The sequence below is a fragment of the Antechinus flavipes genome, chromosome 3, assembly GCF_016432865.1.
Source record: "Antechinus flavipes isolate AdamAnt ecotype Samford, QLD, Australia chromosome 3, AdamAnt_v2, whole genome shotgun sequence".
Lineage (NCBI taxonomy): Eukaryota > Metazoa > Chordata > Mammalia > Dasyuromorphia > Dasyuridae > Antechinus > Antechinus flavipes.
The window spans coordinates 510,023,932-510,051,048 of NC_067400.1; the positions used below are offsets into that span (position 1 = coordinate 510,023,932).

At 38.4% G+C, this 27,117-nt stretch overlaps 1 pseudogene; it reads right to left on the reverse strand.

The window, feature by feature from the left end:
- Positions 1-16,867: 16,867 nt before the first annotated feature.
- Positions 16,868-18,334, reverse strand: LOC127557359 (receptor expression-enhancing protein 6-like; annotated as a pseudogene).
- Between the last annotated feature and the right edge of the window lie 8,783 nt (positions 18,335-27,117).

The window sequence follows — 27,117 nt, forward strand, 5'->3', positions numbered from 1 at the left end:
ACCTCTTGACAGATGGATGATGGAGCAGAAGGAAAGGAAAGAAACAACAAAGAAACATTTAAAAATTCATGGAAGAAGGAAGTTCATCAGAGATGTGGATGGCCATCAGAGAAATTTTACTACTATAATGTTGAATTTAATATATATTTTTAAATGTTGAATTTATATATATATATATATATATATGTTTTTATTGGATTTATTGAATTTATAATATATACTTTTAAAAACCCTTCCCAACACAAATTCACAATGCTATCCTCTTTTCATTTCTTCTTTTTTGTCAAAATAATCATGTTTATTGTTAAGTTCTTAATAAAAAAAAGAATGCTGGGTTGGGCTGTAAATTCTGCATTTCCTATATGAATTGTTATTGTGGTTGTTGTTTAGTCTTTTCCAACCATGTCTAGTTCTTTGTGACCCCCCTTTGGGATTTTCTTAGCAGTAATGTTTTATGGTCATGTAAAGTACTGAAAGAAGGATATGACAAATTTGCCATTTTTATTCATATCTTGATATTAAATACAGTCTACTCCGACCCATTTCTGAGAAAGCATCCTGAGTAAGGATCTCTGTGGACAGGTACTGTGCTAGAAGTTTGATATAAAATGGCAGAAACAAAACATTAAGAAATGAGGGAAAAGATGAGGAGTTATGAAATACAGAAACATGATTAAAGGAAAACTAGGAAAAGGTGATATCTGAAAATAAGTATGTAAAGTATATATATATATATATATATATATATATATATACACGTAGATTTATATATATAATTAGAAGTGGTGATCAACTATGTGAATTGAGAAAAATGAGAGAAAAAAATTCTGTGAATCTGGTAACTTTCAAGTGATTAGCCAGATTAGCCAGAAGACAAATTGAGAAAAATAACATAAAGGACTAGTAATGGAGAGCTGTATTCAAGAACTATGGCTGTAATTCATTCAAATATTAACTATATCTCCCAACTTTATCTTCTGCAAAAAAAAATGTCAAATACCATAGGATTAACCACTGATATTCATGGCACTCTAATGGAGACCTTCTTCTAAGCTGATATCAAATCATTAATTACTACCTTTTTTTTTTTTTACTTTGATCATTTAACCAGCTCTAAATCTAAGATACTGTAGAGAAAAATAACCAAATGTCTTACAATCCTGATCAATACATTAACCATTCATAAATTCATAAGACTGATGATGAAGCACATTGCTCACCTCTTGACAAAGGGATGATGGTGCACAAAGAAAAAGGAGGGAAAGGAACACCAATGAAACATTTAAAAATTCATGGAAGAAAGCAAAACGAAATACAAAAGAGGACAAGGCCATCAGAGAAATTTTACTACTGTAGTGTTGAATTTAATATATATTTTAAAAAACCTTTCCTAACTCAAGTTTTTGACCTGATATATAATATTACCTAGCCTATATTTTTTCAGTCTTTTTCTTGAAAATAACATTTTATCAAAGAGCTACTAAAAATCTAGGTAAATGATATATACAACATCTCCCTGATCTGCCAATTTAATGAATAATTGTCATAATTTTAAGTGGAGACTAGTCCAGCTTGATCTGATTTTGATTATATAATATATTCTTTGTGATTATTACTTCATTTTCTAGATATCCAGTAAACATTCTTTTCATAATATCTTGTAGAATTTTGTCAGGATTTGAAATCAAGCTCATTAACCTTTTTTGTATAGGTTCCATTTCCTTCCATTAAAAAAATCAGAACTACATTCAACTAAAGTATTAATAATAACAAAAGTTTTCTTCCAAATGCTTAATTTCCTTTCCACCCATATTGATTCTTTTGAACTAGTTAGACTTAGAAATCATATCCCTAGATGAGCAATGGGTCTCAGGCATCAAGCTCCCTCGGTTTTATTCTAAGATTAACACAGCAGATTTTTTTTTACAAGAGCTTTCACCTTTTATTTGGGCTTATATTTTCTCTCCTATAAAGGATAAAGGACCATATCAGTCCTATTGTTCTTTTTTTTAATAATTTTTTATTGATAGAACTCATGCCAGGGTAATTTTTTACAGCACTATCCCTTGCATTCACTTCTGTTCCTATTTTTCCCCTCCCTCCCTCCACCCCTTCCCCCAGATGGCAAGCAATCCTTTGCATGTTGAATAGGTTACAGAATATCCTGGATACAGTATACGTGTGCAGAACCAAACAGTTTTCTTGTTGCACAGGGAGAATTGGATTCAGAAGGTATAAATAATCCAGAAGAAAAACAAAAATGCAAGCAGTTTATATTCATTTCCCAGTGTTCTTTCTTTGGGTGTAGCTGCTTCTGCCCATCTTTGATCAATTGAAACTGAATTAGCTCTCTATCGAAGAGATCCACTTCCATCAGAATACATCCTCATTGTATCATTGTTGAGGTATATAATGATCTCCTGGTTCTGCTCATTTCACTCAGCATCAGTTCATGTAAGTCTCGCCAGTCTTCTCTGTATTCATCCTGCTGGTCATTCCTTACAGAACAATAATATTCCATAACATTCATATACCACAATTTACTCAACCATTCTCCAATTGATGGGCATCCATTCATTTTCCAGCTTCTAGCCACTACAAACAGAGCTGCCACAAACATTCTTGCACATACAGGTCTCTTCCCCTTCTTTAAGATCTCTTTGGGATATAAGCCCAGTAGAAACACTGCTGGATCAAAGGGTATGCACAGTTTGATAACTTTCTGAGCATAGTTCCAAATTGCTCTCCAGAATGGCTGGATGTGTTCACAATTCCACCAACAATGTATCAGTGTCCCTGTTTTCCCACATCCCCTCCAGCATTCCACATTATCTTTCCCTGTCACTTTAGCCAATCTGACAGGAACACAGCAGATTTTTGACTACTTTTCCCCAGAGCCATGGAGGCTTTGGAATTAGTTCAGCCTTGGTGCTAGTGGGAAGGTGACAGAAGTAAGCAAGATATCATCCCTAATAGTCCAACTTGATTCTTCTCCATCCTGCCTTCCTGTTAAGGTGTTTCACCGATATTAGAACAAAAGTGATCATAAATCTACTTTCCAAAGGCTTTTGGCAGAGGAAAAAAAGCAAAATAAAGCCTATTGGGGGTTTTGCTAAAAATTCAGCATAGAGTAACAGAGTTAGAAACTTAGGAATCATTTGATCTAATACTTTCACTTGAGAAATAAACAAACAGCTCAGAGAAGGAAAGCAATTTAATTTTTAATTATAGAGTCAGGTCTAGTATCCACATTTTCCTCATAGTCTATCCACTGGAAATAACATTATCTCAGTCAACTATCCAAGTGCAGGTATTCCAAATCAGAGAGGCTTGAGGTACAGAAGAATGACACTTTGAGTTTATAAAGTTTAATTAAAATATTTGCTTCCTCCCCATCTCATCTCTCACTTTCCTTACATCACTATTAACACTTCTTTTCCCAGCTGCTGACTCTCAAAGCTAGGATTTCATGGGTTAAGATATTACCTCTGACACTTATTACATGACTAACTTTGGAAAAGTTATTTACACAGTACCTGGGCCCAATTTGCCTCATCTATGTTCTATTAGCTGGTCTCTCAGGCCATTTCCATAGATCTCTTCCAAGCCTATGGTCCCATAAGCCTGGTAAGAGTAGGAAGAAAATAGGAAACACTGGGGAGGTAAGTGTTAGAGAAGAGAGTGATGGATAGAAGTCAAGACAGTCACTTGGGGCAAGCTAATATATATCTCTGGGACTCAGTTTCCTTTCCTGTAAAATGAAGAAACTACATCTGATGATCTTTTTAAAAAAAATCCTTGTGGCTACTCATCAGGCTAGTAAGTCATTTTAGTTTAGCTGCTAGGTTGAATTAGTTGCTTTATCCTTTAAAGGATGCTGCTTCAAACATGCACTTCCAGATGGGCTCCCCAAGCTGCTCTCTAGGAACTGACCTGGAACTAGAAAATCTGTAAACAGTTTAAGATGAAAGACGAAGGTCCTGAGGATTGTAAAACCTTAGAAATAGGCAAACAAAAAAAAAAAACATACCTCATGCCCACTCTGGCGGATTGACAGCTCTCCAATCGGCCCTCAAATGAAATGCATCTTAATAGAACCCAAAATCTTCCCTGTTACCGTGGAGGAATCATAGAATCCTAGTCCTTCTCATTAGCTAAAGCTTCTTCCTAAATTTTACCAACAAATTATTCTGAAACTGGAGAAGGAACTGCAGATACCAAAAGCAGCTGGCTATATTCTAAAAGAGGCTTCATTTTATTTTCTTTTGAACAATAAAGTCTTTGAACTTTCCAACCCCCTTTTCATATGAAAGGCTGAGTGTTCCTTCAAAAGTCCTCCTCCAGATGGACCAATGATTCTCAACTGTGTCTGCCTCAGAGTTCAGGCTAGCAACATCACCTAAACACACACACAAAAAGACTTCTTTTCTATTCTGCTCCTCTCCTTTTTATGTGATACACAAACACACACAGAGTTTGCACCTGGGAATTCCAGAAAGTTGCAGCTTCTAACCACATGGTAAATTATTGAAGCATTAAGCTTTTTAATATTAAACCTGTTGTTGGAGGTGTTTTATAAGAAACAGTGAGGCTGCTTTGATGAGCAAAGCAAATCCAAAATACTTTCCAAGGGACTGAATTAAAGTTCAATGACAGGACCTTGGGAAGTTCTTTACCAGTAAAGTGCTAAAGGAAGTAGAGATCCAAACTGTTCCAGTTTCATAAAGACTCATATAGCCTCATACAGCATCCATAGCTCCTCTAACAATACATAGAATCAGAGCACCTAGAGTCTACATCTGACTTGCCTCCCTAGGAGGATCTCCATAGGAAAATCACCTAATCCCTCTGAACTTCTCTGTCCTCAATTATAAAATGGGAGGATGGGGGAAGGAAGCAAGAAAGAAGGATGCAATGAAAAAGACACTAGAAATATTCATGTTGATTCCCCTAATAGAATGTAAGCTTCTTGCAGGAAGGGGCTTTCATTTTTGTCTTTGTATCTCCAGGACCCACTACAGTACTTGGCATATAGCCGACACTTAAAAAATGCTTTTTGATTAAATGCTTGCTTGATTAATTAGACTATTCTCTCTTGGTTCCCCTCCCACATTTCTGTTCCATTCTTTTCAGTCTGCCTTGTAGAATCATCATGTATGTGATCCATTTGAAGTATCAGGCCCAGGTGTATTGTAGGACTATCCTGAACTGCTTCTTTTTTTTTCTCCTTTAAGTTACTTCCTCCTGATGCTCTCTTCAGCCCTCATGAAATCAGCTATCATCTCAGGACAGATGTTTCCAAATCTAGAAATTTAGCCCTCATTTTTCTTCTGAGTCCCATATTACTGACTGCCTGCTAAATAGATGTTTTCACCACAGACATGTCAAACAATATAACCAAAACAGAATGGTATCGTTTCCCCTAAATCCATCCCTCCTAATTTCCCTATTTCTTTTAAGAGTACCCCAAACTTTACAGCTGTAAAGCTTTATCATCTAAGGGTCTACATTTTGCACTCTTACTTGACCTCTATATCCAGTCATTAGTCAAGTTTTATTGATTTTACTTCCATAAGGTCTTTCTCATCCATCCTTTTCTCTCTCTCACATAGCCATGACCTGAGTTATTTGTATATTGAATCCTAGAAGAAACCTTAGATGCCCATCAGTTGGAGAATGCCTGAATAAATTATAGTGTATGAATGTTATAGAATATCATTGTTCTATAAGAAATGATCAGCAGGATGATTTCAGAGAGGCCTGGAGAGATTTACATGGATTGAAGCTAAGTGAAGTGAGTAGAACCACTTCTATTCTACAAGAGATTGTTGTATGTGGTAACAATAAAATTATATGATGATTAATTCTGATGGACATGGCTCTCTTTAACAATTATGCGATTCAGGTCATTTCCAATGATCTTGTGACGGAGAGAGCCATCTGCACTTAGAGAGAGGACTGTGGGGACTGAATGTGGAACACAACATAGCACTTTCACTTTTTGTTGCTGTTTGCTTGCTTTTTTTCTCTTTCTCATTTTTTCCCTTTTTGATCTGACTAATCTTATGCAGCATGATAATTGTGGAAATATATATAGAAGAATTACACATTTAACATATATTAGATTACTTGCCATCTGGGAGAAGGGGTGGAGGGAAGGAAGGGAGAAAAAATTGGAACATAAGGTTTTGCAAGGGTAAATGTTGAAAACTATCTATGCATATGTTTTGAAAATAAAAAGCTTGGGGCAGCTACATGGTACAGTGAATAGTGCACCAGCCCTGAAGTCAGGAGGACCTGAGTTCAAATCTGGTCTGGGCAAGTCACTTAACTCCAATTGCCTCAGCCAAAATAAATAAAGAAAACTGAAATAAAAAGCTTAATAAAAAAAGAACAAAAACCTTATCTAATTGATCTTCTTGAATCCAACCTCTTCCTTCTCTCATTCATCCTCTGTACAGATACCTCACTAAGAAAGGTAGTGCAGTGGATGGAGTATGAGACTTGTGTCAGGAAGATCTGAGTTTACAGGAGAACATTGTGCACAGTCACAGCAACATTGTGTGATGATCAATTTTGATATACTTTTCTCTTCTCAGCAATACAATGATCTAAGTTATTCACACACAGAGAAAAAACCATGGAGTCTGAATGCAGATCAAGCATACTATTTTCACATTTCTTTTGTTTTTTCTTTCTTGTGGTTTTTCCCTTTCATTCTGATTCTTCTTTCATAACATAATTAATGTAGAAATATATTTAATATAATTGTATTTCTACATTAATTATGTTGTGAAAAAAGAATCAGAATACATGTATAATTTATATCATATTGCTTACTGTTTTGGAGGATGGAAGGGAAAGAGGAAGAAAAAAAGAAATCAAAATCTTATAGAAGTAAATGTTGAAAACTATCTTTACATGTAATTGGAAAAACTAAAATGCTATTAAGTAGAGGGAGAGGGGGAAAGACCTAAGTTCAAATCTAGCCTCAAACACTTACTAACTATGTGACTCTAGGCAAGTCACTTAGCATGTGTTTGCCACATTTTCCTTATTTCTAAAATAGAGATAATAATAGCACTTATCTCCCAAGGAAGTTGTGGGGATCCAATGAGATAATGTTAACATAGTGTCTGGCATATAGTAAGCATCATATAAATGTAAACTGCCCCACTCCTACCTCTCTTTCTATGTGAGTACCCACAATTCCCTCCCATACACTCTGTTCCAGCCAAATTGTGTGCCTTAGCTTTAGCATAGTGTCTGGTTCATAGTGGGGACTTCATAAACACTTGTTGACTGTCTGCCTGGTTTACTGATTTAATCTCTCTGGACCTGAATTGTTTCATTGGTGAAATGAGAGAGTTGAATTAGATGACCTCAAAGGTCTTTTCAAGCTAAAGATTTATGATCCTATGATTCATGAATATGTTCAAACTTACATACAAGATGGAAGGGTTCTGCCCCCAGCACCACTGAAGCCATAGGGCTCATCTTGACTCCTTGACCCCATTTGTCTGCTTCTTTCTATTCTCCCATCCATGACATCCATGAATCCCACTTCCAGGGATAACATTTCCTAACAAATAGAATTCTAAGATAACTTATTGTAAAGAAACAAAGAACCATCCCATAAATTTAGATACTGATGACCGAAAGGGACATAAGAGACTATCTTGTCCAACTCCTTTATCCCCTGGGACATACACACACACACATGTATACATGCACATACATGCACACACATACATATATATGATATTTCATAGATAAGGGCACTAAGGCCCTGGAATAGAAGGTAGGTTGTCCAAGATGACCGAGTGACCAGTGGCAGTCAGCACCACAGTCCAGTTAACCCAACTCCCAAACCAATGCTATCTACCCTTCAGGAGGATCTCTTCCATTCTAATTTGGGGGAGGGGGAATCGGGGGCCTATAAAATCAAAGGAATGCAAAGCTGCTCCTACTGAGAAGGAGGGGAAGTCAGGGAAGCATGTCAAGGATAATTCCCTCATGGAGAAAAGAAAGAATCTAAACTAACTCAAACCTCTCAATCTGGTGTTCAGATAGAGCTTCTGAAATAATACAAACTCCAGAGAAAGTTATAAACACACAAATCCAGGCAGCAAGCAATAATTCTCTGGGCTACATCTGTCAGATGCATTATTTATAAGGCTGGGAACACACTTCACGCATTTCTTCTGGTTGTTCAATAAAAATAATAAGGCAAACAATGAGATTCATAAAGCTCTGCTTTGCAATCCCAGCCTACTCACCCCCTCCCACCCATGCTTTCTCTTCCCCAGCAGCCTCCTCCTCGGGGAAAACTCTGCTTGGCCAGACCATTGCAGGTATACATTGTCAAGTATAGAGCCAGAGGTCTAGAAGGGAATCATAAGACCCTCTTCTCCAAGCCTTTCATTTACAGGAGGAAACTGGGGCCCACCCAAAGGCCTGAGTCCCAGCTCTTTCTACGTTAGTGTACCTATCTAAAGGCATTTGTCTTAGTAGCAAGATCTAAACTTGTCTAATTTTGTTACTGGAAGCAGTTATGTAGCTCAGTGGGTAGAGCACTGGGTCTGGAATCAAGAAGACCTGTGTTAAAATCTGACCTCAGGCATTTACTGTGTGACCCTCAGTAAGTCACTTTACCCTATTCATCTCAGTTTCGTCATCTGCAAAATGAGGAACAAATAACTTCAGTATCTTTGTCAAGAAATCCCAAATGGAATCACAAAGAGTTGGAAGCAACTGAACAACCACAAAAATTAGATTGTGAGATTCTTGAATGTAGGCATTATTTTATTTTTCTATGAATATCTTCAGGGCTTATCATAGGGCTTTGCTCAGTGCTTTTTCATCAATTCTTTGATTCATACACCATATGAAAATCTTAATTTTATATTGGCATTAAGAGTTGTTGCCATCTGATTGTGGATGATATGTGGGCTTCAGATGAGGCCTTTGGATGCATTAAATTGGGACAATACAGGTCCCTTGCTTTGGGATCCCTTGCAATATCTTGAATAATCTGCTGGGTAATAATGCAGGGAAAGAATAATGTCAATGCACAAATCAGATTAATAGGGAAGAATGTCCACTATGATGGTGATCTGATGCCCTGTGTGCTTCTTTAACCTTCACTGCTGGAGCTACTTAAATTTCACCTGGAAAGTCAAACCTGGACACTTGGCTAAGAAATGTAAAAATTTCCTGCCAGTAACTCAGAGGCCTAAGATCAAGTCAATTTTTATACTATTGCTCTGGCTTTGAATCCTGGTTCTAGTAACTGGATCCTTAGTTGCTTCTTGTGATAAGTTCCAATAACTGAATGTAATATATTATTCTCCTATGTTTTTTTTTTTTCTGGCACTCCAGTTTCTCTTATTCAGTTGCCAAGTCTTGCCAATCCTACTCTTGTAGCATCTTTTGTATATGTCTCCTCTATTCTGATATTGCCTCATCACCTCATGCATGGACTATTGCAATATCATTTTGATTGGTCCCTCTGCCTCTATTACCTATCCTCTCAGTTCGCCACTCAGTGGATCCTCCACTGAGCTATCAAATTGATTTTTCTAAAGTAAAAGTTGATCTTGAAACAGCTCTATTCAATATAAACTCCAGTGGCTCCCTTAGTATCACCAGGATCAAATATCAAAACTTTTGGCTTTTCAAGTCCTTCATGATCTTTCCCGTATTCTTATACTTTATATCTTTCCCTTTCTGTGATTCAGGACCACTAACTTCCTATCTGCTCCTCAGATACAATACTTCATCTCTTGACACCAGACATTGTAACTGACTGTCGCCCATACCTGGAACTCTCTTCCTCATCTGTGAATCTGCTGGCTTCCTTCAGATCTCAGCTAAAATCCCAATTTCTATTAGAAGTCTTTCATGTTTTCCCCTTAATACTAGCGTCTTCCCTATGCTGAGTCTATTATAACTCACTTGTTTTATAGATAAGGAAAGTAAGACCCAGAAAACTGAAGTGACCATGGTAATATATGTAATAAATGGCAAAAGTAGGTTTTAAAGTCAAGTTCAATTATTTCAAGACCAATGCTCTTTCTACTGTCCCATGTTGCTTCTCTTGTTATTTATATTGTTTTATGCCTTAATTAAATGTTATATTATTGAATTTGTACTTTAAAGGCTCAAGGGACATATATAATATATAAATTGGAGAAACACATACCTATATTTGTATATGTATTTATTTATAACATATACAAACATATAATTTATATATAGTTGTTTGCATGTTGTCTTCTTCATTAGACTGAACTCCTTGAGAGCAAGAACTAGGTTGTTGTTGTTGTGGGTATTTTTGCCTTTCTTTGTATTCTTGGTGCTTATCACAGTACCCAGCACATAACAGGAACTTAATAAATGATTGCTGATTTGACTGAACAAATTCTTTAGATTCTATAAGACCTATAAGTCTTTCTCACAACTAAAGTCTTGTTTTCAAAACTGGAATCCCACTTTTTGATAATTCATTCCTGCCAACTTGGACCTCTACTTAATCCCTTCTTCTGTACCCTCCAGCATTGTAATATCCCTAGGTGCTTGGGATTCTTAATATCATTCTATTAGACTTGAATATCTGTCTGCCCAGATTTCTACCTATTATCTGGGACTTCTCACTGTCATCTTCCCCCAGTGGCTCACAGGGTTGTAGATTTTGAGCTGGAAAGGTTTTTGGATATGATCTCAATCATTCCTCACTTTATAGATCCAAGAGAGTCCATGTGTTTTTCTTGTAGTTAGTGTAGTAGTTGTGGTATGGCTGAGTTTCAGATCCAGGTGGAATGACTAGCTCTAGTCTTCATTCATTGTAATATCAATTCAAGCAGTCTAAATTCCAAAAGAATTTAGCAAATAAACAGAAGCAAAGAGACATATTTACTTAGTTCCTCATGTTATAGATATGCTGATTTTATGGTCTAGGGATAGAACCAAGGAGTGGACTCCAGAATTTGGTTATCATTGATCCACAGGCAGTAATATTTGTAGCATTCTTTGATCTGAGGGCGGCCTCAGGATTATAGATTCCAAGATTTAGAATCACTGACTTATTGTTAGATTAGAAGCCCCTAAGGTCAAAGGACCTTAAAATTATTGCTGTTTCCTTTAGAAGCTATATCACATCACCATCACTTCTAACAATCCCAAGTTTTATCTGTCTTGCTACTGGCCAATCTCTGCTTATTGTACCCAATGCCCATCCCCTCCAGACTCCCACATATACCTTTATCCTTTGTTCCTCTCTGTCTAACAACCTAGATAAACTAGATTTGAATTCACTCCCAGTAGTGGTTAATACATACTTATTTATAAAACTAAAGTAAATTAATGCCTCTGACTAAAGTTTTCAATCTTTGAATTCTGAACTTACTGAGTAAATGAACAAGAAAACATTTAACTGTTTACTATAGAACTGAGGAGTGGTTGGTATGCACCTCAATATTGAATTTTATAGTTTAGAAGTGGGATTGAGGAGTAGTCTGGTACGCGCCTCATAATTTGTCTCAGAAACCCTGTTATCACTGACCAACAGATGGTTATCTGGCAGTCAGCAATGTTTCTGGGTCTGGGGACCTCAGGATTACTGCTATATTTCTCCTAGAAGTTGCACCCTATTATTAGGATTATGAGGCAGAAGGGACTTCAGACACTATTAAGTCCAGTCTCCTCATTTTATAGATGAGGAAATGACAACTCCAGAGATAGTGAGTGAATTGCTCAGAGACTTATAACTAGCATCTGATGGGGAGATTCAAAGACAGGTTGTTTTGATTCCAGGATCAGCAGTCAGGCAAGCAGTCACTAACGTTTAGTAAGAGTCTACCTTGTGTCAGGCACTGTGCTGAGGACTAATATAAAGTCAAAAAATAATCCCTGTTTAAAAAAGAGAGAGAGAGAGAGAAAAGGAAGCTATGAATAAAAAAAAAGCTGGCATGAGTCCATCAAAAAAATAATAATAATTCCTGTTCCTGAAGGAGCTCACAATTGTGTGGGACAGCATCATCCACAAAAACAACTAGAGACTCCCAGAGTAAGAAAAAGCAAAAAGGAGTTTATTAGAATCCCACAAGAAAGGGCATCTCCCATCTGACAAGATGTTTGCCAGAACATTTCTAACATATATAGGACTGCTTGCCATCTAGGGGAGGGGGTGGAGGGAGGGAAGGGAAAAATTGGAACAGAAGCGAGTGCAAGGGATAATGTTGTAAAAAAAATTACCCTGGCATGGATTCTGTCAATATAAAGTTATTATAAAATAAAATTAAAAAAAAAATGTTTGCCAGAGTGCAAAGCATAACTTCTGAACACAAGATTAAATAGCCTAAATGCAGAAGCCCTCCTCCTCCAGGCTGATCTTTTCTCCCATTATTTGGGGAGTCCAGGTTTACATTCTAATCTAACCCAGAAACAAACAAAAATACAAATCAATTATAATAAACTCAATTTAAGTTTTCCTAGAGAACTGATATAAAAGCAGATACAGAATTCAAAGCCCTCATCACCTTTAAAAAAGCACTTGATGCTAATTAAGGGGTAGTGGGAAAACAGAAGGAGACAACACCTGCAACTTTTAACCTATAGCTCCATTTGTTATAGAGTCTCAGGTCACAATTAAAGTATGGTTTAAGGCTGTATTTCTATGAGAGCATCTTCTCTGTTATCCCTCACACAATGTAATGAGAGAGACAACTTACAACTGACTGTATATAAACAGGATAAAATGGAAATGGTTTTAGAAGGAAAGTGTTAAGATTAAGAAGGATTTTAAAAGGCTCCTTGCAGAAGGTAGAAAGAACTTCAGTTAAAACTAGAAGGAAGCTAGCGGGCAGAGATAAGGAGTCAGAGAGCTCCAGACGTGGGAGTCAGCTGGTGAAAACATTAAGAATCAGAAGATAAGAGTGTCTTGTGGAAAGAATAACCGCTGGCCCATCACATTTTATCTACTGTACCAGGTTTCCTCTTAGAATCCATATCCTAAATGAGAGTCTGTTTACTTATTCCCTGCCACCATGAGCTGTGATAATCTAAGGGGGAGCCCAATGGGCAAGTAGACACAGGACATGCTGGATTCTCTGGTCCCAAGGGCTACTGTTCCTCCTGGGCTATCAGGGTGTGCTCAGAGAAATCAGCCCCAAGAAAATGGGTCTGAAAGAGTAGATTTCCAGCAAGTGTACAGACAGATAAATAATAGTCTTGTTTCTTAGGGGCCAGATTAGTCTAACCCAGGGAACAGAGATGCTTGGTAGTACTGCCCTGGGGCCACAAGCTTTTAAACTCATGCAATTATCTTAATCCCCCTCTCTTGGCCCCAGTCATTCTGATATTTCCCTTCTGGTTGGTCTACTGCTTGGGCTGGCTGCAAGTGGCTCTACTAATCTGTCTGTTTTGAGGGACTTTCAGAGAGCAGATCTGAGAGGCTTAATGTCTGTTCCATCTCTCCAAAGCCCTTATAATTGTCTCTCTTATCTGCGATCCAATTTCAAGTGCCATGAATGGAATTTTGCTCTGCTCTGAGTGCTGAGTAATTAGAGCTGATGACTGATAAAAAATGGACCTGAAAAGACTCAGTTATCCCTTGAGCTGGGGCTTTCTCTCTTCCTCTGACCCCACTGACTGAGAACCAACTTCTATCTTGTTTTAGAAGTTCCCCAGGAGAATCAGTCACCCTCTCCAAGGCTTCACCACTATGCTTTACATTTCCTCTTGCTGCAGGTCCAGTTTGTGTGGATCAGATCCATCAGTTAGAAGTGAAAATTAATTCATTCCAAATAGTCTGTAATATTTATATGACCTACCTCATGGAATTTTTATGTGGAAAGCAATTTGTAAACATAAAAGAAGTATGAGTTCTTGCTAGTCATAAAAACCAAAAATGGCTGAGTTAAGTGTTAAAATGCTTTAATTAGGCATTTTTTACTCAACCTCTACATGAGGAGCTTCCAGTAAGAAGCTCTCTCTCCTTATTCAGAATGCCATCTTTTCTGTAACCTGAGACTTAAAGGTTTTTAACCCTGGAACATTACATCTTTATTTCCACATAATCGGTTTCTTTGGTAATCTTATTTAATTTTATGCACATAAAAGCACTTTTCTGAAAAGGGCTTCATAGGTTTCCCCAGATTGCCAAAGGACCCCTGTTTTAGAGGATCGTACAGAGAGCATGTGCGAAAGGTGAAATTTGAACCCAGTTCCTTCTGACTCCTAAACTATCTACTAAGCCTTGATGCCTCTCTCATAGCTATTAACTAAATGAAAATAATAAATAATTTAGATATAGGAGTTGTAGGTTGACATTGTAAGAATGGGACTCTGTGTGTGTCCGATCAAGCCAGATTCATTTCCTACTTGAGCCACTAGCCGCCCTTATTTCTAATTGCATATCTCTCTAGATATATGCACTAACTACGTGTTCCATATCTGCATGTGCTTCTATCCATATTCTCTCATGTGAACCTCATTTCTCTTCCCTGTGTGTTTCCGTTCTTCCAGGTTTTGATATGTATATTGTGGGAGGGCACATACCAAGAGTAAGAGAGAAATGTTTTATTGATATGCTGCTCGGTTGAACACCTTTATTTAAACTAACTTTGTCTCTAATGGACCAGGAAAGATAAATGCACTGATAGGGGCTTGTGGACTACAGTTTTGAAGCAGGCAAACCCACAGTGTAACTCTGAATATGGGCAGCTTGAACAGGATTGAGTGGGATGGCAACCCCTTACTCAAAACAACTACTCAGAGATTTCTCAAAGTGAAGATCAGAAGTTTTCTTAGAATCTCAAGAGAAGAGGGCACTGAATTCTCAGAGAGAGAGGAGGCCAATTTTACAAAGGCTAAAAGATGATTTAAATAGTCAAAAACCACAGGAATCTGTGACCTCCTCCCCTCATAGGGTTAATTTTCACTATCTGTTCAAGTGGAAGTAGCAAAGGTTTGCTAAATTCTAGTCAAGCCAACAGAGTTGACTTACTGCAGATGTGTTTGTCTAGATTTATTGTGGTCAGATTGTTATAATGTTTGAAATTGCTTGCTTGATCTGTGAGCTGATGTGGGCACTCTGTTGTAATGTTCGTACAAAGAATTTCATTTTTCTCAAACCCAATCAGACCTTCATATACTAAAATTTAGATTATAAATTCAATCTACCTTAGTTAGTGATTTTATGAAAAAACACGTAATCCCTCATAACAAGGAGATTTATTTAGAGGTAAGTAATCCATTAAGCCAGAGGGGTTAAAGGTTTCTAAAATAATTAGGAAGACTTGGTTGACCTCAGGCTTTCTCAATCAACAAATAGAAATAATTTGTAGGCTTCTGGAATGTCTCCAGGCCATTAAATAGTTAGTCAGATTCTTCTCTAGGCAGTTGAGTAAAGGTAAAGAGGATTATCTCTTAGCTGTTTTCTGCTGGAACAGCAAGTCTTTGCTCTTCTACCCAGAGCCTTAATGATTAACAGATCCTTAGTGCTGAGTCTTGAATTACCCATGGTTATTATTCTGAGAAGTCCTCGGTTTCCAGTTTCACTCAATGGGATGCCTAGAGAAGTGCTCTCAGGTGATAAACATGTTTTTAATCCTGTTTTTGAATGTTTTAGTTCATTATCTAGAGGAAACTAAGTGGTATCATACAAAGGGTACTGGGTCTAGAGTCAGGAAAACCAGAGTTCAAAAGCAGCCTCGAACTGTGTGATCCCAGACAAGTCCTGGGCTTTACGTACCTCAGTTTCCTCAACTATAAAATCCAATGAAATAGTATTTGAAAAGTCCATAGCACAGTGTCTAACACATGAAATTGTTCTGCCTCAGTTTCCCTGAATTTTTCTGCCTTTGTTTCCCTGGTGGCAACCCCCTTCCTGGCCATTAGGACTGAGATAATTAGGACTAGGAATCCTGGCCACTAGCATTCCAAAGAGTCATAAAACCCTAGATAGCTTATCTCAAATACCTGGATGGGCCCTCTGAACCAGCCTTAGTGACTCCTAGCCTCTTCCCAACTTATCAGAATTTATGCTCCTTGCTCCTTACCCCCAAATTGTCAGAAGTAAATTTATGGTCCTTTCCTGGAAGTTCCTGCTCACCAGTGCTCTGCTCTCCCCCTTGCCTTTGTTTCCCTGATCAATGGAGCCCTATAAGAGTTTCTGGAATCCCTTGCTCCTTGCTGGATACTTTAAGACAAGAGTTCTATTAAGCTGCCTGGAGTCAACAAGGATCCTGTTTTATCCCCAGTCTAAACTCTCCCTCTAATAAAATGTTAAAAACCTCTAACCTCTATCTTGCCTCAGTTTCTCCAGCATTACAAAATATGTTTTTAAACAATTATATAATGTCCTTTTTCTCATCAGCTTTGAGTGCTACCTATGTTAATTAAATTATGCTTGTTTGGTTGTATTATGAACTGGTTTGGGTTTTTTGTTTTTGTTTTCAGCCTGTGTAGATTTTTTTTAAAACATGGCCACTTGGAATAGTCAGAACACATCAAGAGTCCTGTTGGGAGGTCAGTGGTGGGTGGAGGGGCCAAAGGCAGAGGTCAGTAGTATATTTAGAGCAGTCCAAGTGCCAGCAGGCCCTTAGTGGAAGCTGATAAAACCTAGATGAACAGACGTCGCTCTGTGTCCACTCTATTTCCCAGCTTGGGGAGACTTCTCCAATACCCTAAAGTCCAAGAGGGCAAAATTGGTGGGCAGGTACAAGTAGGAGAGGTCAGCTGCTTAGCCGTGGACCAGGATTAGAGCCCATGGTCCCCGACCCTGAGAAGGCTGGAAGGAGAGTCTCCAGTCATTTGAAGCCTCCAGCTCAGGGGTGGTCTCTTCACTTATTCTTCAGTAGGTGAGTCATGCTTGCCTTGATTGCTTCCCAGACCACATGGCTGCTGTGTCCAAGGCTTGTCCACGCAGGTCAGTCACCAGGCTATCTGTAGAAGCCTGGTGTCCCAGGAAGATGGAGCGGATCAGGCGATGATACAGAATCTGGAGACCCTTACGGGCCACTGGAAACATGCACCATAGCAAGAAGGCAACACCCTGTGTGGTAGAAGGGGAACCCAAAAAGAAAGATGTCAGAGAAAAACTCAGCAAGGCCTAATATGCTGTATTCCATAAGATTAGCCAGAGCATATCATCATGGGAGTTGGGGCTTTCAATGGCCTTGATGGAGATGTATATTGGGTAAATGAATCTGATGAGATTGCATAGTCAAATTATGAGATAGAGGGCAATGGAACCCGTAGCCAGGCAGTACTTTCTGACTCCGGTGACCTCCTCCAGCTTCCTCAGGACATCAAAGATAAAATCTTTCTGCTACAGGAACTTCTGGAAGTGCTGGCTCAAGCTAGCCAAGACTCCAGGGAGGGGGAGGGCGGTCCAGTACAGGGGATGATTGGGCCCTATCCGAGGTGCTTCTCTCCCTCTCCAAGGTGCTTCTCTCCCTCTCCAGGCTCCCAAGTGAGCTGGAGCTTTTGACAAAAATAGTTGTAACTTTTCTCCCATTTTGATAGTCATTCCTTTTCCTTTTCTTTTTAGAGACAATCTGGTGAAATGATTAGGCCTCTAAAAACTTAGGTTCAGATTCTAGCATTGCCAATTATTAACTGTATCAACATGAACAATTTTTAGAATAAGAATAATATCTGTAGGAACTTACAAGTTGTTGGGAAACTCAAGGGAGATAATATTGGTAAAGGGCTTTGTAGATCTTAAAATATATATAGATATCAGCTCTCCTCATCTTCATTGAGAAGGGAAAGGTGCCAGTGGTAAAACACTGGTTTTGGAAATTTACCAAAGTCTGAATCTCATCTAAATGGTGGAATCCAGAATTCTAGGTCTAGCTGAAAAATCAATAAGGTCATGTGATCCAGCCTCCTCAATTAAATTCCATCCAGATGGAATGGAACATACACAAGACTCTACAGAAGTCATGAGACCAGGATTTAACTCTGCTGAATGATTATTCCATGAGTGACTTGGATTAAATCAATTGACCTCTTTATCTCAGTTTCCTCATCTATTAATAATGGATAATAGTATCTGCCTAAGGCATGTTGTGAGAATCAAATGAAATAATTTAAGTGTTCTGAAAAAATGTGAAGCATTATATACATGTAGGATATTAAGATGTAGTTATTACAACCTTCAGAAATAGTCATATTTTAATCATCCTTGATAGCATAGTTCAGTATTTAGCTAACCATGTTATCTTGTCTCACCATTTTGCTTTATTTGCCTTTTTATCTGTACTTTGGCAATGGAGAGAATAACAATATCTACATAAAAATCCTTCCGAGACCGGAAGACTGTCATTGCAGTCCCCTGCAGCATTTTTGCTCTCCAAGTCTGCTTCTCCCCAGTCTGTTTACTCCCTTTCCTCCTCCCTTCCCTTAGCCTTTAGAGATAAGCCCTACTTACTGTCTATCCCTTTAATGTCACATTCCAGAAAGGTTTCCCTGATCCTGACCCCTTCCAGCAGAGCTTCTGGCATCTGGCAAGGAACGCCAACAGGTTGTTGGGTTTTCCCCCCTGCAGCTCTGGATTTCTTCCCCACACCATCAGCAGGTGAAAAAGACTTCCCTGCCAGAGAGAGTCTTCAGATGTAAATTGATGTTGCTTTGGCAAACCCAGGACTCTCTGAAAACATTGGGATTTGAGCTGGAATAATCCAGAGCCCTGGAGAAAATGTACCTCTGAATAGCAAGCCGGCAGAACAAAGGAGCAATCACCAACTTCAGATTTTCAAAATGTCAGGCCAAGTTTATCAGTAATCTTCCCCAGCTAAGCTGCATTAAACACACACACACACACACACACACACACACACACACACACACAAGCATAGTGCCAGGGGGAGAAAACAGCATTGGAGGTAGAAAAATATCAGGGCTGGGAGGGGATGCCTGAGCTAGAGAAACAGCTGTTGAGAGTTCTGAGATTTTGGACCCAGATCCTGACTTCCGAGCCAATTCATTCAAAAGATCATAGGTCCGTGGATCTAGTCTATATTTATTCTAAGTTTTTGTGTATACACACATGTACATATACACACACACATATGTATTGTGGTTGTTATCTCTCTGTGTGTACATGTATGTATATGTGTATATATAAACATACATGCACTGTACTGTATCTGTATACATGTATATGATGCATATATGTCTGTGCATATATGTATGTGCCTCAGACATCTAGTAGCTGTGTGATCCTGGACAAGTCACTTAATCCTGTGCCTCAGTTTCCTCATCTGTAAAATGAGCTAGAGAAGGAAATGGCAACCACTCCAGTATCTTTGCCAAGAAAGCCCTAAATGGGGTCACGAAGAATCAGCCACAATTGGAATATTTGAACACAATAAAAATATAACAGCTCCATGATTGGGTTCTTTTACAAATATTATCTCATTGGATCCTCACAACAATTCTGCAGAGTAGGTACTATTATCCCCACTTTACTGTTGAGGAAACTGAGGCAGGTATAAGTTAAGTGACTTTCCCAGGGCCAACAGAAGTAGTAAGTATCTGAGGTCAGATTTGCTCTCAGGCCTCCCTGACTCCTGGTTACTAATATGTGTGTGTGTGTGTGTGTCTAAATATATGTATATATATATGTGTCTACATATATACATAGATATATCTTCATTATTTCTTCTTTTGAGTGTAAGCTTCTTGAAGGTCTGGATTGTTTTATTTATTGTATTTTGAGCCTCAGAACATAGTATAGTGCCTACTCATAGTAAGTACTTCAGCACTTGACGATTAACTGACTGATAGAGAAAGAAGAGCCTCATAAATATCATATTTAATGGACAAAACTGAGACCTAGAGAAGGTAGATGATAGCCCAAGATCACATGGGTCGTAAGCCCTGTAGGCAGGATTTGAACCCAGATTTTCTGACTCCAGAATAAATTTATTCCCTACCTTTCCTTCCCTCCTCTTCCCCCCTCACTTTCTCCCTCACCTCCCAATAGGATATGTATTTCTGCTTCCAACAGCATCATAGCAGCAGATAAGCCCCCAGTAGACAAGACCCACAACGAAAGGATGAGAATCTGCAAGCTGCATGATGACACAAACCAAGAAACACAAATTCTCCCTCCTATAAGGTCTCCTTATGCCTGTAGAGGCCTGCAAATTGTTCTGTGGATCAATCAGTGCACATTACTGCAAAATTTGTTTGTTAGAGCTCCATTAATTTACAGTTTGGAGGAGACAGGTAACAAGCTGAGTCAAAATTTATCTTTGACTCCATTGATAAACTTTCACTGTTTTTCAGCAAACTGATTCAGCAAACTAAACACCTACTTTGGATGGGAATCAGGAGCTAATGGTCTCCTGGAGACCTAGCAGAGGAAAAATAGCTGCTGGTGCTGTTAGAAGTAGGCTAGAAGCAAGTGATTTGGATCAGCGTGGGACTGGCTGCCCTCTATGATACCTGGCCACTCTGGTCTCCGGTTCTGTGATTCTCTAACACTGCAAAAGACACTAATTACAAGTGTCAACACATTGTATTCAACAGAAAGGAAACCTGCAAAGTAATAGCTAAGGTTTCATACCATTACAATGAAGCATTTTAATAGTGTGGTTAATCAATGGGATAAATCAGTAAGAGTGTTTTAAACCACAGAAGTCGTGGGATCTTAAGATTTAGAGTTGGAAAAAAAAAGATCTCAGATGTCATCTATGTTAGTACACCCAGTTTGTTGTTATTCTCTCATTTTCAGTCATGTCCAACTCTTCCTGACCCCACTGCAAAAATATTGCAATGGTATTTCCTTCTGTGGCTCATTTTACAGATGAGGAAATAGGGTTATATGATTTATCTAGGATCATACAGCAGTCACTAGACCTTAATGACTCTGAAGGAGAGAATGAAACTGGTGACTTTGCACATCTCTGCTTTTCTTAAATCCAATTCACTTGCAAGTGAAGACATCATACTTCTAATATCATTGATCATCTTTGAGAACGAAGGACAAACAATAACAACAATGACAAGGGTCACAGCTAAAGCAAATGATTCTTCCTGATTCCAAGCCTAGAGCTGTAACCACTGAGACACCCAACTGCCCTAGGACAAACAATCGTGGGCTGGTAAATATTTTACAACCAGCTTGGAGGGGGGATGGAAAATACATCTTCACCACTTTTAAATTTAATTTAAATTATTAACATTTTTCCATCCTTTTCTTAAATTTACACAACCAATAAAACAGGAATTCATGCCCTAATTTGTTGATTTTAATTTATTTGCAAGGAGTATACTGAAAAAGTTTGCATGTGCTCCAACACACCAATGAGTGTCCTTCTCCCATTTTACAGAAGAAACAGACTTAAAGTATTTGCCAAAGATACAAAGTTAGTAAATGAAAAAATGAAGTGAATGATGCTTCCTGCAGGATCCTCTTCCTTCACCTTTACCTATCCCCCCAGATCCAGAACTCTGACTGTCCTAAATGGACAATTCTGTCCATCCTTCACAGTCCAGCTCAAATGTTACCTCCCCTGTGAAGTCTTCCATGATTCCATGACTTTGTGCCTCCGAAATGCATCCCCACCTACTTTAGTTATGTGTGTGTGTGTGTCTCCTACCAGGTGGTCAGCTCCCAGGGAAGTAATCATTTCATCTCAAAATGTCCTGGTTGAGGACCATATACTAGAAATCACCCCATAAATTCCTGGGAATGAACGAGCAATGCTTACATTATTTTAGGAGAAGATGGAGCCCTCTAGAAGTACCTACTTAGATACCAGCAATTTGATAGGTGAATTATAAGCGTACCATTTAGTGAAATTTTGTAGCAGTACTTTGTTAACCTAGTTACAATTTATGATATTTACTGAGAAGAAGAAAAATCATTATGAGAGAGGAAAGGGAACTGGATTTTCAGTGGAAATGTCAACATGTGAATTCCCATCCTTCTGCTTAATAATTCTGTGACCCTGGGAAAATTACATCACTACTCTGGGTCATTTCCTCCTTTTTAAAATAAGAGGTTTGGACTCTGCTTAATAATTCTGTGACCCTGGGAAAATTACATCACCACTTTGGGTCATTTCCTCCTTTTTAAAATAAGAGGTTTGGACTCAATGACCTTTAAGATTTCTTCCAGGTCTAAGTGTATTATTCTTTAATATACACACATTCAATGAGATTTAAGCCAGACCTTTTTTTTTTGCTTCTTTATTTTCTATCTTTACAAATATATACACACGTATGTGTGTGTATATATATATATGTATATATACATGTACATGTATATATAAGTGCTTGTGTAAATTGACAGGAATATGGATCAGGAGGCTAGAGTATTATGATCTTGCTATCTTCCCTTTGCCTTGATGTTGCTTGGATTCATCTGCATGCTAGTCCAAAGAAAATATTGGGTGTGAAATGGCTTTGGAGCCCAAATTCCACAAAGTTCTTTTGAGGTTTATTTAGCAAAGGGGTCTCCCAAAATGTATTATGGGAGCACAGGATCCTCTTGAGACAGGACATACACTGGAGGCAATTTTAACTGTTCTTTGTTACTGTTGAGTTTGTAACTGTTGAGCGCTTTGTTAAATTGTCAGTGTTACACTTCAGAAATTTGTAATAGCTACAAATCAGGGCTCGATTTATTATTTTGTTGACTTTATATACTTAAGAAAGTATTAATAATTCAGATTAAAGTGTGTGTGTGTGTGTGTGTATGTGTGTATGTGTGTGCATGTCACCCAGGTTGTTAAATATTTACTAGCATACCCCTATACTGCTCTATAAGCCTTGCTTGAGCTCAGCAAAAAATGCACTCATCAGCACACTGGAAACCTGGAGACTACGGGTTAGTAGTAATAATAATAACAATAGTTACTATAATATGATAATAATAATAACCATCATTTCCACAGCATTTAATATTTGAAAAGTGTTTTAATCTATTCAACTCCCCTGCCATGAGGAGGTTGATTCCTTGAACACGAGTTACCAGGAAATCCTAACTCTAAGTCATAGTTATTGGATACTGTGGACTGAGATTCAGTCCCAGACATAAGATAAAAGAAAAAAGAATAACTTTAACCTGGAGACACTGCCTGACTTTTCTTCTGTGATTCTTAACTCAGGCTGATGACTAATAGATTGTTTCTGATTAAAGACCATCAGCTTCTCCTTATCAGAGAAAAGCATTCTTGTCCCTACTCGGTAGACTCTCTAAAAGAGTTTAAACCCAGAAGCTGGAAACAAAGAGTAGTTTGGTTATTATACATGATATTGGAAAAGAGAAAACAGGAGAAAATAGGAGAACAGATTTCAAGTTAAATGGGATCTTAGAGGTTTTCTAGTCCAATCTCCACCAGATGTAAGACTCTGGCCCAAATAGTTAAGATAACTCGTTCAAAATCACACCTATAAGTAGCAGAGCCTGAATTTGAACCCTATGACAATGAGATCCTATGACTCCAAATTCAATACTCTTTATATATATATTTCTTAAGTCTTATAGATTTGAGTTGCCCTCACCATGCATATATATACATACATATATACATATACGTGTGTGTGTGTGTGTGTGTCCAATGCATGTCCTGTCTCAAGGGGATTCTGTGCTCCCATAATCCTGGGTAGAGGCCCCTCTGCTAAATAAACCTCAACAGAACTTTGTGAAATTTGGGCTCCAAAGTCATTTCACACCCAACTTCTTTGGACTAGCATGCCTTCACAACACACACACACACACACACACACACACACGTATGTATGTATATATTGTGATATATATCCTGATCATATTTTTTTTTCCTTTTTGTGGGCTAATTATGAGTTTTTCCTTACATATATATTTTCTAGATGTTTGCCCTTCCCATTATTGTTGGGTTAATCTATTAACAACTAAGCCCCGCAGCTGCCCATAAGAGAAATCTTCTGTCACTTTATTTGCTACAGTATTTAAATATCTTTTGTTTGAACTAATGTATCTTCTGACCGGTTAGTAAAAACTAAACACATCTGTGGGGGCTTATGAGCTGCATTTTAAGTGAGTCCAACCTGTTTTCTAGTGGATCCACATACAAGAACCATTTTCCCAGGGCCACATATAATTTAGACTTGTCAGTAAATTAGACTGGCTTTACCCTCTTTCTTCCTTTTAGTTCTGTTTAGTGCACTTTTATTAAAAATTATGCTCACTTGAGTCTTAGGCACCTCAACTTCTGTTTGGTAAAAGAGGCAACCAACTTCTAGGGTAGCATCCAAAATAGCAGTTAAGTGTGGATGAGCTGCATGTCAATCCAGAGCAGCTGTGAGAGGAAGGCTTAGGGTTTTGCTCTGAGGCCCTAGGGAGAGGAAATGGAGAAGAGGACATTTCTCTGGATCCCCTAATGGCCTGGAACATTCCACTAGAAATCTGCCACTGACCTCAGAGGACTGTGGAAGTGGAAAATCTGGAAGCAAAATCTAAGATATGGATCAGACCATTTCTGAGCCAGTGCTGGTATGAGCTGAGCAGAGACTAAGCCTAGCTAGATGGAATAATAGAATCGTGGAATCTTGGAGTACGAATCAATCAAAAAGAAGTTTTCAAGCATTAAATATGTGGCAAGTATTATGCTAGTTGTTAGGGAAGCAAGTACAATAAATGCAAAGATCCCTACTTATAAGGAAGGAATTTAAATACAAAGAAGAGAGACAGCAAGGGCATAGGAAAGTATATATAGGAGCTGGAGGTTTTGCTAACATCCCTTTGACAATGTTCTTAACAAACTACTATTCAGGAAGGTCATTGGTCTAAACTGTGGATGAGTCTTTTCCACACACAGGGAAGGGGTTCTGCAAATACACACAAGTGAAAAAGTCTTTCTTTTTCAAGAATTCTTATTCGTACATAATGACCACTATTATCCTTCCCAAGTGCCACAAAATAATGATCTATTCTCAAATGTTGCCAAGAACCATCATAGCTTGAAGCTTGTGGAATTTACCATCTTCCCTTTTAAAAAAAAATTAGGATGAGTACAATTTTCCATGATTTTCCAAAGATTTTGCCGAAGGATCAGTAATCATCCCCTTGCCAGTTCTCTCAGTATCCTGAGATGCTACATAATAGAAAAAAGAAGCAAAAGAGTTGGACAGAACTTGGCATTCATTTGGCACTTAATAAATGCTTGCTGACTAACTGATAAGGCAGAGCACCCCAGCTATCTTGGGATTGCAACCATGGTTCTGCAAGACCCTGAATTCTCAAGAATAACATGAGATGCTTCATTCTATACTTTCCTGATGGTGATTCACAGCTTCTGAGAAACAGATCATAGGAACAAGGGTGAGGGATAGAGTGATTCATGTCAGGCTGTTCTCTTTCTGCTGGCTTAACAACTCTGACCAGTGTGAAGTTCAATGTCTCACTGGACCCTGCTTTCTAGTCCTGTGCTCCCAAACCTCTCAATACCTTCCAGTTACTTCTCATATCAGTCACCCCTTCTTCCCTATTGCTAGACCCCAGAATTTTCCATTTTAAGTAAGAGGCTTTATTTATAAGGAAGAACCAATTTACAAATTGTAGGGCCTGAGAAAATCAGTGCTAATTATCTGCCCAGCTCATAACTAGATACCTCTTTTGCTTTAAATATATACCCTCATCTAGAGAAGTTCCCTCAGCTCTTTGACCTAAAATTGTCTATGACCTCATGGCATTAATGATTACTTTTCTAGGACTCCAGTGCTGCCCCCCCCCCATACCTTTTTCACTTTCTCTTTCCCTGACCCGGAATGACAATCTTGTTGGCCCCAAGTGGCCACTTCAGTTATTATATAGTTCATGCCTCTTCTCCTAGAAAATATTTGTGTTTATGTGATTAGAATATTTTACTGATAATCTTTTCATCTTGAGCAAAATTCCCATGTAGAATCATATCCTAAATGATCTTGTCTTTCCTTTCTCTGAACTCTGAATCTATTCTCTTCCAGTCTAGGGTCTGTATCACATTATGCTTGACTTTTTCTCCCAATATATCTTCCCTTCCCTTTTAATCCATTGATAGGTTCAAAAATTCACCTCTCAGCTAATCAGTAAGATCCTTATAGATATGTAGTCAACCGTTGATTATCCTCCTATCCATTTCTTCATGAGAGTTTATATTTAGGTGGAATTAATGGGAAAAAAACATAAGGAGACCAACAAGTCTAAGAGAGACACCAACATGGCTAATGATTGAAAGTAGGACTTTTAAAAAAGGGAAAAAAATATATGGGAAGTGATGGCTAAGAAGGTGGAATTGGAGATCAGCAGTTGGGTTTCTAGATCATGACTTAACTTACAAGAATGATGGATTGTTGTCCAAAATTAAGATACATCTGTCAAAGGTTGGAAAAAATGGATAATCTTGGCATCTTTGATGTCTGACCAAGATCTAGACACTTCACAGCTCCTGTTTCAACCACTATTATGGTCACTGGAAAAAACTGGTTTCATCCTCCCCTTCTGCTTGCTTGTGGTAGACATCTGCCTAATAACCAATGGGTTTCCCTCAACCTGCTTTATCCCACCTGCAGAAATGGTTTCTAACAGGGATGTGACCACTGTGCATGTTACAGCTTCTAGGAGCCTTGGTTAAGAATTGGATGACAGATGGACACTAAAAGCATGTGAGCAGCCCAGAAAAGGGCTCAGCCAGCCCTCACATCAGAGATCAGAGTCCTCTCTGAACATCCCATACACCCCAGTGCTAAGGATGTGTCTCTTATCAGAATAAACACACTCAAAAAGGTCTGTGGATTTCCTCCCCAAAGATGAATATCACAATCCATTCCTTCCTGTACATTCTGTGACTCTTAGTCATGTCCTTCATAGGTTCACCGCATCAGTCTGAACAACAAACTGACAGTCTTCCTTACTTTCTTCTGACATGAAAGAACATTTGTGAAGCCCTCATCTGTCTACCTGTCATCCCTGGCTTTCAGTCCCTGGTAGACCCAGCTTCTCCTCCTGTCATACAGTGCCTTGATGGCACCTTTTATTCCTGTTTTTCTTAGAATTTCCCCATTGGTTATATGCTGAGCTTGCTTACTCCCATTACAGTCCCTTCCTTTGTGTGATACCCATTTGTAATTCTTTGG